This window comes from Nicotiana sylvestris, chromosome 11, assembly GCF_000393655.2.
Source record: "Nicotiana sylvestris chromosome 11, ASM39365v2, whole genome shotgun sequence".
In the NCBI taxonomy this organism is placed as follows: domain Eukaryota; kingdom Viridiplantae; phylum Streptophyta; class Magnoliopsida; order Solanales; family Solanaceae; genus Nicotiana; species Nicotiana sylvestris.
In genome coordinates this window covers 166,515,515-166,529,942 of record NC_091067.1, presented here as the reverse complement: position 1 = coordinate 166,529,942, position 14,428 = coordinate 166,515,515, and positions in this window count along the sequence as shown.

Here is a 14,428-nt window from a genome sequence, read left to right as displayed (position 1 = left end):
TGTTCAACTTCAAGTACTTTCGTCATGAGAAGTTCAACTAAGCAAAACTACGTGGAGTGCAATACTAAAATAATTGTTCTGATTCATCAGAAAACAAGCTAGCACGATGATAACAAATTGCAATATATGAAATCATCTTTTGCCTGCCTTGTGCTTGAAGCAATGAATTGATTCCCTAAATGTGCGCATCAATTCACACTGTCCTTTTTTGCGCTTTTCACTTTTAAAACCACTGCTAAATTGTCTATTCGAACATTATCAATAGTATATTTATCCTCACAAAAGCGAGCTTAGAAAATGTACTCCGAATATAGTAATCAAAATGGCGATTCCGATTCATCGAAAACTGCTCACGCATCCTCCCTTTCAATGGAAAACACTATTGTGCAAAATTGCAGAAATTGCTAAATTCATACATATTTCCGTTCGAGTAAAAAATGAAAAGAAGCTCAATATTGAAGATCAATTTATCATCTCAAAATATGAATTCAAAAATTTTGAATTATATGTATGGGAAAATTTCACATAAGAACAAGTGGACTCCCTACTTTTCAATTTTATAGTCTATATTCCAATTTACAACCAGCTAGCCCAAAAATAATAGGCTAAGATTCAACATCCAACTCCAATAGGTTCTCAAAATTACTATTTAATTTTAAAAAAAGATTGCTCAAGCTTTGAAGTTAATTTTTGAATCAGTAACTGTGACTCAAATATTAGTTGAACCAACCAAATCCATTTGGGTGGTGAAAATTAGATTTTTAACAAGCTTAAATATGTGGGTTTAAATTTTGAATTTGATTTTGTGACAAATTTGGCGTGGGTGTTATTTAGACTTGTTAGAAATAGTATAAGAAGGTTGTATATAAATTTGAAGTCATTTAATGGAGATTTGGAATGGTTTTGAACAAGAATTGCAACTGAAAATCGTGAAAAAAGTTCGTCTACAGACTCTTGTATAAAGGTGTATAATAGTGTATAAGATGTGTTTATACACTCATATAAACTATTATACAAGATTATGCATAATTATATAAAAAAACTGACTTCGTCTTCTTCCTTGCGTCTTTTCTGAAATTGAACTCAAATCTTGCTCAAATCTACTCCAAATCATTTCAAATTTAAATTTTGATATCCTTTTGATATTTTCAATCAATTGAAATAACACACAATCCAAACATCTAACAAACTCAAAAAAATCTATTTTCGAAAGCTTTGAATGGCCTTCAATGGTGGACTTCTACTCTTTAATTTTTTTATATTGTAACCAGGTGACATAGGGGAGAAGCAGTAATGGCGAACGTGCCCTAGCATATGTAAAAGATATGAGAAGAAGAGAGAGTGAAAGCAATAGTGGTGAAAACACAAATTTAACTTCATAGCTTTTAGAAGTAATGGTTGTAAGAACACAGATTATGAATTTGCAAGAGCTAGTATTTTCAAAATATGTACAATATGGGCTAGGTTAGGTAAAGCAAAAAATATGGGCCATTTTTTGTTATGGTGTAAAGTCATGTGTATTTTCTTGTAATTCTTTCTATATGTATTGATGTTTTAAACATCAATACCACACAAAAGGGGAGGGGGTGATTTGTGTGGTACCCAATTTCGCTTAAATGAACTATAGAAGGACTTGGTTCTTCTATGTGTTCCAACTACTACTGTTTGTGGAATAATAAATAAACAAAATAAAGAACACAGAGATTTTTACGTAGAAAACACCTGGCTCAAAATGTGAAAAAATCACGACGTACTACTCAGTAGGATTTTCCCAAACTTCCACTAAAATCACTGAGCCAAAACAGCATTTACAAAACTCTTTGTAAACCTAACGATTAACTCTAATCTTGTTGTGGCACACTGCCTCAATTGTTGCGACAACTTCAAGTTAACTCTAACTTGAACACTCTAGGTACCTAATACAATTGCTTCTATGAAAGCTGAAAGGTACAATGTAAAATCACCCACTACAATTGAATTAGAATAAAAGATAGACACATGGAACTGGTTCTTCTATCTCGTTTAAGTAGCTTCAGGATTGCACACTCGAATCACACATAAATTGCTTGCAAAATCGCCTTACTCTTTTGCTCTCAATTTAAGTTTAACTTCTGCTTATGTGCATTGCCTGTAAAAGAGAACAACACTGATATTTAATGGGTTAGTAATTAGAGATTTATTGGGATTCAAATTCTACTCTTCTATCGTAGAAGAGTTCAAGATGATCTCAAACTCTAATACTATCATCTTCCTAAACTGTGTTCTCTTCATGTAAGGAGTCTTTCTCTCCTTATCCAATATGCAACATTTTCGATCAGATCAGGAGATATTGCTTCTTGATCAGTTAGATTTATCTCCTTCACGTGCGTCTCACATGTACAGGTTGATCATGATTGTGCTTCACAAGATGGACCTGGTCCATGTCTGAGTTCTTTTGTCAATCTTCAAAACTTCACCTGTTCTTGGGCCAACAAATTCCCCCTTTTGATGATGACAAACTCTGTGCTTTTTACTTACTTGGATCCTGTAAGAACTCAGCTTAACCATCAATACAAAGATGAGAAAATTCACTTATCATCAAGGACCAGGTTAATTAGGTTATAAACATCACTTATTCAGAATGTGTAAAGCATAATATCTCTTTCCCCTTTTGGCATCATCGAAAAGTTACATAATGTGAGTCCTAGATTTTAATAAGTACTCATGGCCACTGAGGCAACTGCAAGTGCAATCATTGTTTAATCATCAGTAATCAAGCAAACATATTTAAACTATCAAGGACAGATTAACATTGAACAAGAGCAAAAATAGTACACTTGAACTCCTTTCACCAGGCTGTTAACTTTGCCATCCTTAACCTCTGCATTTGCCATGAACTCAATAATCTCATTCCTGGCTAGCCTACCATCCATATGAAGGACCATGTCCTTTTACCCCTGAGCAGCTAAGGCATCTACCAGTCTCATCATTCTTGGTTCCACCAGGTCTTTTAGCAATCTACCCTTCAAAATCTTTCTTTTGCCAAATATGGCAAGCTTGTCTTGTTCACCATCATACTCATCTTCTTCTTCTTCTCCACTCCATTCCTCATCTTTAGAAATTCTTACTTATTTACTTTTCACTACAAACCTTGTCCTCTTGGCTAATGAAGATTCAGCAGCCTCAGACACAGAGGAAGACTTCTTGGAAGAAGTCTTGGGATTTTTGGGTTTGGGGGTCTGAACCTCCACTATTGGAACTTCCTCCTGATGGACCTGTTCTATCTCCTCAACTTCCACAACCTCTGAGGACTCTGTCACATTCCTTTTCCCTTAGCCATTTTTTTCTTCTTACTCTCAGCTAGAGCCTTTTGGAGATCACTCTCACTCTATTTCACCCTGCTTCTTGTAGCTTTTCCCTTTGGCAATGAAATTTCAGTGTTTGTTGGGGATGAAGCCTTTCTTTTCTTGGAGAGTTTAGGAGTACTGGGGGCTTTTGGTGTGGGAGTTCTTCATTTCTTTGGATCATAACTTGCCCCAACATTTTTCAATAGGTCTGCTAGGGTCTCTTCAGTAGATGAACCAGGTTCATCTCCTTGTGTGCTTAGATTAACTAACCCTTCAACAGCTTCACTAGAACCACTTCCCCCTGACTTCTTTCCACTCTCTTCTACATTTTCTTATTCAACCCCACAGATAGCAAGCACAGACAAATCAGCAGTGGGTGAATGATCAACCACTCTTTTCCCATTTCCCCTCTCTTCACCACATGCACCCTCTCTCTCTCTTTCTTTTTCAGATTTTTTTACCTCCACTCCTTCGTAACTCAGGTAATTCTACATCCCTGATAGGCCCAACCAGAAAAACCTAGTTTCTAGATTTTCAGCTAAAGCAGAACTTACCTTATAAGGGGATTCTTGAGTCTTCTCAGAGTCAGAAGACCCAGGTCCTTCCCCCTCACTAGCAAATTTGTATGACTCAGAATCAGAATCGGAGTCAGAGTCTTGGGTCTGGCTTGCCTTTAATTTCTCATTTAATTTCTTTGAGAGAGCCCCAAACGCTACTGTTTTCTGAGCAAGCATTTTCACCCTTCTCAGCCTGGGTTTGGGAGATGTACTAGGTGGATGAGGGGTAGATAAATTTGAGGGAGTGGGTGGTGGAGGAGTTCCAGGATTATCTTGTGGATTTGTCATGATCGTTGGTTTCTTGGGAGAATTGGTGAGTTAGAATTTTGGAGAAGAAAGCAAGTGGAAGTGAAGAGGGATTTTTTATGGTGTAGAATTATGGAGATGGCAGGAGGTAATGATGTGTATTTAAAGAGAAATACACATTTAATATATAACGACAGCTTCAGTAGTGGTCAATCAGAGGTCTAATCAACCTGAAATTTCATGTCTGAATGAACGGTTAGGCTTCCCTAGATTTTAGGCAATTTTTGTGGTTTAGAGTTCTAAGGCTGATGGAACTGGTTCAAAACTAACGGATAGAATTGTCTAAGGAATTGAACAATTGTAGGACTTCTGCTCATGATTTAAATATTTATATTTCTAATTTTGCAGAGTATAGAAAACATACCTTAGCTTTTAGATGAGCTCATACTGATGAACCAGGTTTTTCATTTAGAATTCTCTTGACCATGCCTCAATTTACCATAATAGAGAAAATTTTGTAAGAGATCAGTGAGTCCTATTAACACACGTCATAGGAGTATACTAATTACACTATGAAGTTAAGTAAAAATTAATCTAGATATTTTCACAAGTTTAGATTTCCTAGCCAAATTCTTTTTTTCATTTTTCAATTTTTTTTCATTTTGCATTATGAGCTGGTCTTATTAGGTAATCTTAATCATCCCTAATTCCAACATGTTCCTCTTAAAGTTTTCTCTACTCAATGCTTTAGTGAAGATGTCAGCAATTTGTTTATCAGTAGCACAGAATTCTATAGAGATCAATCATTTCTCATAGTTATCTCTTAAGAAGTGGTGTCTAACATCTATGTGCTTAGTCCTCTTATGATGAACATGGTTCTTTGTCATACTTATAGCACTAGTGTTATCACAGAAGATAGGAATGCAACCAACTTCAATGCCAAAATCTATCAGCTACTGTTTGATCCACAGCAATTGAGCACAACAAGAGGCAACAACAACATATTCAGCCTCAGCAGTGGATAAGGCCATTGAATTTTGCTTTTTAGTGGCCCATGATACAAGACATGAACCAAGAAAATGAGTCATACCTGAGGTGCTCTTCTTATCCACAAGAAAACCTACATAATCAGCATCAGCATACCCTACTAGATTGAAATTACTACCTTTAGGGTACCAAAGACACAGATCAGTAGTGCCTTTCAAATATCTCAATATCCTCTTGACAGAAGTCAAGTGAGATTCCTTTGGATTAGCCTGAAAGCGAGCACAAAGCCCTACACTAAAAATTATGTCAGGTCTGTTGGCAGTAAGATACCAAAGTGAACCAATCATACCCCTATATAACTTCTGATTAACAGATGAACCAGGTTCATCTATGCCTAATTTAGTGGCAGTTGCAATGGAGGTGTCTATTTCCTTTGATTCATCCATTTTAAACTTTTTGATCAACTTTTTTGCATATTTCTGTTGATGGATCATGGTTCCATTTGGGTTTTGTTTGATCTGTAAGCCTAAGAAAAAGTTAAGCCCACCCATCATACTCATTTCAAACACACTCCCTGTAAGCACGTGATTTTTACTTTACGAGCAATCGCTCCAAAAGAAAATGAAAATAGTAACAAATGGTTTCGCTGTACAAATTGTTCGAGTTTTCGTGACATGTGTTGTTAGTCATTTGTGGATCTGTCCATTTTTGCATTTAATCATTAACAAACAAAAATACAAAATATGCATGTTAGGATGATTAAACCATAATTCGGTCAGTAAAAGAAAATTCAAAATATATATATATATATATATATGTGTGCATCGTTCGTTCTAGGCTTTTAGTTAACTTACTTAAATAATTTTTGTGATAATTGTGTTAAAATGTTGCATTGTTGTTTAGTTTTAATTTCGTTATTTTTATTATTTATTATTTTTATTTTTGTTTTAAAAGAAAAAATGAAATTAGAAAAACAAAAGTGAAGGAAATCGGTTTGGGCCAAAAATTAAACAAAATAACTGGCCCAACCAGCACTCAGGCCCAGTCCAAATCCGGTTGCCCAGACACCTCCTGAAACGACACCGTTTCAGGCCAATCCATCTCAGCCGTTCCAATCAATCCAATCCAACGGTCCAGGATCATTTTCAGCAACCCGTGTTCAAACCCGACCCAATAACCAATCCGATCCGACCCCTCACTTAAACCAAACGACCCCGTTTAACTACCAAACGACCCCGTCTCATTTCTCAGTATCAGATCTAAGCCGTTGAGATCATCTGATCTAACGGCTCAGATCCAATCAGCCTCCCCGTATATAAGCCTCCTATCGTACCCCGCACCCCCTATACCAACCCCACCCTTCAGTCATCTCCTTCCCCGAACCCTGAAACCCCCAAACCCTAACGCCGCCCTAGTTTCCCTTCCACCAAAAGCCGGCGGCACGAACGCCGGTGACCACCTCCCGAACACCCTAAGACCCCCTCACTCTCCTGAACATGGATCTGTTACTCCCTAGCCTCGAATCACTTTCGTTCGTCTCGAATCTTCATTTGAAGATTTGAGTCGAACCCGGATCTATGCCAAACCACCCCATCTTCATACCAGACACCCCCCTGACCTTCCTCGTGACCAAACCAAGCTTGGTTTGGTCCGAATCTACCCACAACTCCTTAAAAATCAGATCTGGAAATCCAGACCTTAGGACACATGCACCTGGGGAACCCGGCCAGTCTTGACAAGGGTTTGAGGTCTAATAGACCTTAATCAAGGTGTTCTCATGTGAGAACACCCTGATTAAAGTTTGTTCGGCCTCAAGGGTTCGAAGTTGAATCAGAATTTGGGTCATTTTTGATTTCAAACCTTTTTGGTAAGTTTTTCTTTCTTTTGTTTTAGTTCTAATTAAGCTGTCAGCATGTTCTGTTGTGTTTGTTTGTTATGTTGTTATTTTTATTTCGGATTTCTTCCATCTCTGTTAAAGGCCTTTTATTTGGTCGATTGTCTTCTGTTTGTTCTGAATACACTCTGTGATAAACATGATCGTCAGTTAGATTAATCGTCAAAGGAACTAATTCATATAGGCCCAGTAATTTAACAAAAGTTGTCTGATACCCTTTAGGTCCCCGAACGTATTGTTTATATGAGCGACTGATTATTACCTGCTATAATTAGTATAGTCGACTCGATAAATGTCGTTGATTAGTTTTCTATAACTAATGAATCGAATGAGCTAATAATGTCACAGGACTAATTGAACGTTGCCACTAACTGAATGCCCCAACATTGTTTAAAATGGTTTGTTTGCATTGTGAAAAATGACTGGAAAGGTTCAGTCCAGGCAGCCTTGAATTTGAACTTTCATCAGTTCAAAACTGCCCTGATGCTGCAATAGGCAGGGCAGTAATAATCAAGGTTAAGCAGGGGTATTCTGGGGTGTTAAAAAGGACAGAAAGATTAGTTTAAATGAGCTGACAAGTAGGGTACTAATTTAGGATTAAACTAATACCAATGGGGAGCAAGACATGAGAGTATGGGGCTTAAAATGAATAATAAAATGATGCCCATAACTCTTGATTAAACAAAAACCAGGCGTGGGGAATAAAGGGGCTGGCACCAAAAGATGCTTAGGCATGGGCTTTAAGGGGTATGGGCAGACTGCAAGTTGCAGATGAGGGCAGCTTAGCTGCACTTGGTCACTTTGGCTTATAAATAGGCCAGTGGAAAACTTAAAAAGGGCTGGACTTTTTAGTCTTCAGAAAAAAGAGAAAAACAAAGTGAAAATTTTCAGTCTTAAGGCTAGAGTTTTAATCTGAAGAGAGGTTTACTGAGTTTAAAGAAAGCCGAAAAACATAAGTTAGTTTCCAAATAGATTGTAACCAAACACCATCTGAAAGTTGAACAAGAATTCATATTGGTCAAGCTGTCTTGGCCAAGTTCTGTCGTCTGCAGTGACTGAGCTGTTTGTTGGTTGCTGAACTGATTGGTATTTGCTGCATTGAACTTCTTTTACTTCTGGTGTTCATTACTCTTCATCTGGAATTATTGGTTTGGCACTCGACTATTTGCTGGTTTCATTTATTCTGGGAATCATTGTTGGTTGTTCATGGACTGTGGAAAACAATCTTGGTTGTTGGTTTGTTGCTGTGTTGTTGCTGTGTATCTGTTGATGCTGTGATTACTGCACACTACTCAACTGATCACTCTCCTTCTTCCTTTCCTTTCCTTACCAGGTACACAGTTGATACCACCAATGCAACTGAGAGTTTGAGCATGAATGCAAAAGAGAGGACCTGCAGATTGTTTTTATGTATACATGAACTGCTACATTAAATGTCATAAAATAGTTACATTTTCGTTTGTATAATAGAAGTAGCCTACATGCTCAGTATATCAATGTAGGTTAATGAATGATAGTCATGTATGTATGCTGTCAGGTGAAAAACATTCTCAGGGTAATAGATTGTATTTTAGACTTAGTCTGATGGTGTAGTACATTCTATAATGTAGGCCAAAAATAGGAAAACTACCCACATGAGTTAAAGTTCTTTCCCCTTTGCTAGTTTGTCACATATAAATTGATAAAGAACAAAGAATCAGTTCTAGTCCTCAACCTCAGGAAGGCCGAGCCCAAATCGAAAAAAATCAGTTAGGCCTGTATCGGAAAAACAGGGCCCAAGTCTGGCCATCTCGCATGAGCTAGGTTTGGGCCCATAATTTGCAGCTAGTTGTCCATAAGTGCAGTCACGTTTTATTATTCTGTAAAAGCACTTTAAATCCGGTTTTATAATCAACTAAGGCTATTTACTGCTTTCAATTGATAGAGACAAACACGACAAGAAACTTAGTTGCTATAGGGTATCCTTTAAAAATAACAACGAGATGAGCCTCGATAAAAATAAACAAAACGCAGATGCGGGGCCCTTGTTAAATGTATATTATTGAAGCATTTAGTTTCCAGGACGGGTTGCTTAGCAAATCTCACAACCCTCCTAAAATAACAACACGATAGTCTCTTTAGGATACGCTTTAATAAACCTTACCTTCTTAAACTCGGGTGCACATTTATGTGACCCAAATCCAAATCTCGACGGATTCGAAATGTATTTCTAATCACGGGTACATTGATTGTGACGTGATCCGAGAGGCATATCCATGACGTCGCGAATTCCTTTTAAAAGTAGAACGAGACGAGCCTCGTCAAATAAAAATATACACAGCTGCGGGGCCCTCTAACTGTATATACATTAAAACACTTAGAATTCGGGACAGGCCATTTAGCGAATTTTTCGGCCTTACCCAAAACAACAATACGCTAGTTGCTTTAGGCACGTCTTAATAATTTATTCTCCTTAATTCGGGTGCACATTTATGTGACCCAAATCCAAATCTCAACCGAGTCGAAATATGTCAACAACCATGGGTGCATTGATGTAACGTGGTTCGAGATATGTTTTCACGACGTTGCAATTCTTGATAAAATAACAGTAAATGACAAAAGCGGTTTAAAAGTTAAATTTTGCACATAAGTTCACACTTGTATAAAATCAGATAATCAAGCCGAATATAACAGTTGAGCGACCGTGCTAGAACCACGGAACTCGGGAATGCCTAACACCTTCTCCCGGGTTAACAGAATTCCTTATCCGAATTTCTGGTACGCAGATTGTAATATGGAGTCATTCTTTTCCTCGATTCGGGATTAAAATTGGTGACTTGGGACACCCTAAATCTTCCAAGTGGCGACTCTGAAATAATTAAACCAATCCCGTTTCGATTGTCCTTTAATTGGAAAAACTCCCTTGTACCCCCTCGGGTGCGTAAAAAGGAGGTGTGACACTCCCCATTAATTTGGCAAAATCCTTACTTAGTTTGTCAGTGGTTGCCCCAAAAATTATGTCATCAACATATATTTTTACCACAAGAAGATCCTTACCTTTTTCCCTCAAGAATAGAACTGTCAATTTTACCTCTTTTGTCGCCATGTTCAAGCAGGAATTTGGACAATCATTCATACCATGCTCTAGGAGCCTACTTGAGTCCATAGAGAGCCTTGTCTAATTTGTACACATGTTCAGGATATTCCTTACTCTCAAACCCTGGAGGTTTTTTAACAAACACTTCTTCCTTTAGGTAGCCATTCATGAAGGCACTTTTGACATCTTATCTGATGAAAAATGAATTCCATGTGCGTTGCAAAGGCTCTGAGGAGCCTTATTGCCTCCAGTCTTGCAACAGGGGCAAAAGTCTCATTATAATCTATACCCTCCTCTTGGATGTAGCCTTGGACCACCAGTCTTGCCTTGTTTCTTGTAACTGTTCCACTTCATCAAGTTTGTTTCTAAAGACCCATTTTATGCCAATTACTGATCTGTCATTGGGTCTTGGAACTAGATGTCAAACTTGACTTCTCTCAACTGATTGAGTTCATCTTGCATTGCATTTACCCAATCTGCATCTTGCAAAGCCTCAACAACATTTTTAGGTTCAATAATAGATAGGAAAGCATCAAAAGCACACAGATTATTTAATTGTGATCTAGTTTTAACTCCAGAGGTTGGATCAGTAATTATATTCTCAATGGGATGAGAACTTTGATACTTGTGAGGTTTCACAACCAACTGATTTCTGCTCGATGTTTCTCCCATGTTCTGTTGCTGAGGAACAGGGTCATGAACAAGTTCCTTTAGGGGATTGGTTTTAGTTCCTCTTTGATCAGTTCCCCCTGTCAGGTTGCCCTGAATGGAAGAACCTATTCCATCACATGTTCCTTCTTTTGGTGCCACTTTAGCTTGAGCTGAGACTTCACTCAAATCTTTTACCAGCACAATAGTTTCATCTTCATGTTCCTGTCTCTCAAAAAGAATGTTAGTTTCATCAAACACTACATGTACACTTTCTTCTACACACAAAATTTTTTTATTGAACACTTTATATGGTTTGCTATGTGAAGAATATCCCAAGAATACTCCCTCATCACTTCTGGGATCAAACTTACCTAGGGAGTCCTTTCCATTATTATGCACAAAGCACTTGCATCCAAATGCCCTAAGATGGGATATATTTGATTTTTTCCCTTTAAGTAACTCATAGGGAGTCTTCTCTACAAGAGGTCTATTCATGCATCTATTTATGATATAACATGCAATGTTTGCAGCCTCTGGCCAAAAGCTATGGGGCAGTTTACTAGAAAGAAGCATAGTCCTAGCCATATCTTCAAGAGTCATGTTCTTTCTTTCAACTACTTCATTTCGTTGAGGAGTCCTAGGGGCAGAAAAGTTATGATCTACATCATGCTCATCATAAAATTCAGCAAACTTAGCATTTTTAAATTCAGTTCCATGATCAGACCTGATTGATGCAAGTTGATTACCTAGTTGTTTCTGAGTTTTTCTAACAAAGGCAGTAAACATGTCAAATGCTTCATCCTTAGATGTTAAGAATAGTACCCAGGTAAACCTAGAATAATCATCAACAAGTACCATCATATATTTCTTACCACCTCTGCTCAATGTTCTCATTGGACCACAAAGATCCATATGAACCAGTTCCAACGTCCTGGTTGTGTTTATCATTTTCTTGCTTTTAAAGGATGATCTTACCTGCTTCCTCCTTACAAAGGCCTCACAAACTTTGTCTTCCTTGAACTTGATGTTAGGTAACCCTATTACCAGGTCCTTGGAGACTAATTTGTTGAGTTGATTCAGACTTGCATGACCAAGTCTTTTGTACCACAGGAGGGGATCATTGTCCAACACACTCAAGCAAGTGAGTTCATTTTCTGAGAGAGTGGACAAATCTACAATGTAAATATTATTAACTCTTTTTCCCTGCAAAACAATCTTGTTAGTGGTAAGATTAATCACAAATCATTTTGTAAAGGTAAATGCTACAAGGTTACCTCTTTCACACAGTTGTGATACACTGATTAAGCTATATTTCAAGTGATCTATCAAGTAGACATTTTCAATGAAGTGTGAATCTGTCTTACCTACCTTTCCAACCCCAGTAATCTCACATTTCTTCTCATTTCCAACATTACCTCATTTTAAGTCCTCAAGTGAAAGGAACTGGTTCTTGCTTCCAGTCATATATTTTGAGCAACCACTATCCATGTACCATATTTGGCTACTTCCCTTCACTTGGACCTCTTGTTCATCATCTGATTCTCCGATGGCCATAAGTGCTTGTTCATCTCCAGCTTCATCTTCTGAATCCTCATCTGATGTTTCTCCCCAAGCAGCAACCATAGCCTTTGTTGATCCTTTGTTCCGTTTGGGTTGAACCTGTTCCTTCTTCCTGTTCCTACGTTCAGCCATTTCCTTCTTCTATTCAATTTCCCATTGAGGACAGCTCTTGATCATATGATCAGTCTTACCACATTTGTAGCAACCCTCGTTGGTCTATTTCTCAGGAGCCCTTGGTTTGTTGAAAGTTGTACCTCTTGAAGAACCATTTCCTCTCATTAGGTGCTTTTTGAAATCCCTTATGATCATGGCCATTTCATCATCCTCCAGATCTGCACCTTCAGCTATTCTGAGAGCCAGACTCCTTTCCTTCTTGGGTGCATCCATTTTCATGGTTTACCTTCTCAGTTCATAGGCAGTGAGGTTTCCAATCAGGTCATCCAACTTGAGAGTAGCAATGTTCTTTGATTCTTGAATAGCAGTGATTTTGCTTTCCCAAGTCACTGGTAAGACCCCTGTCAAGATTTTCTCAACCTTGTCTTCTTCAAGGATAATTCTCCCAAAAGATTTAAGTTCATTTGTTAGTGTTGTGAACCTTGTGTACATCTCTTGGATAGTTTCTCCTTCCTTCATAGTGAAATTCTCATATTGAGAATATAGCAGTGTTCCTCTTAATCTCTTTACTTGAGGAGTTCCTTCATGAGCCACTTGTAAAGTGTCCCATATCTCCTTAGCAGTGGTACAGCTTTGAATCCTGTTGTACTCGTCTGGACCCAGTCCACACACAAGCCATTTCTTGGCCTTGGCATTCTTTTCCCATTTCTTCAAGTCTTCAGCAGTGCAATCAACTCTTGTCTTTAGCATGTCCACTCCTTCAGCATTCTTCTTTGTAGTCGCCAGGGGACCATCAGTGACTATGTCCCAGAGTTCATAGTCTTCTCCTATGATATGATCTCACATCCTCTTCTTCCACCAAAATAGTACTGGCCATTAAAGAGTGGAGGCTTAGCAGTGGATTGCCCTTCCCAATTTCCAGGTGGTGCACTCATCTTGATCTTTTTCTAAGGTGTTAACCTCTTCAAGGATAACCCGCTCTGATACTAATTGATGTTTTAAACGTCAATACCACATAAAAGGGGGTAATTTGTATGGTACCAATTTTTGCTTAACTGAACTATAAAAGGACTTGGTTCTTCTATGTGTTCCAACTACTACTATTTGCGAAATAATAAATAAAGAAAATAAAGAACACAGAGATTTTTACAGGGAAAATACGCTCAAAAGGTGAAAAAATCATGACCTACTACTTAGTAGGATTTTCCCAAACTTCCACTAAAATCACTGAGCCAAAACAGTATTTACAAAACTTTTTGTAAACCTAAGGATTAACTCTAATCTCGTTGTGGCACACAGTCTCAACTGTTGCGACAACTTCAAGTCAGTGGCGGATCCAGGATTTTATGTTCGTGGGTGCTTAATTTTTATTGATGTGTAGTAACTACTTAATTTTTTGGTTGGTAGGTGCTTTCTTTTCCTTTTATATCAGATGCCTCAAATTTCTTATATAACTAAACCTATGTTGTGTAAAGTTTAATGGGTGCTGAAGCACCTAAATTTAGTACGTAGCTCCGCCTCTACTTCAAGTTAACTCTAACTTGAACACTCTAGGTACCTAATACAATTGCTTCTATGAAAGCTGAAAGGTACAATGTAAAATCACCTACTACAATTGAACTAGAATAAAAGATAGACACATGGAACTGGTTCTTCTATCTCGTTCAAGTAGCTTCAGGATTGCACACTCGAATTGCATATAAATTGCTTGCAAAATCGCCGTGCTCTTTTGCCCTCAATTTAAGTTTAACTTCTGCTTATGTGCATTACCTGTAAAAGAGAACAACACTGATATTTAATGAGTTAGTAATTAGAGATAACTGGGATTCAAATGCTACTCTTCTACGATAGAAGAGTTCAAGATGATCTCAAACTCTAACACTATCCTCTTCTTAAACTGTGTTCTCTTCATGTAAGGAGTCTTTCTATCCTTATTGAATATGCAATATTTTCGATAAGATCAGGAGATATTCCTTCTTGATCAGTTAGATTTATCTCCTTCATGTGCGTCTCACAT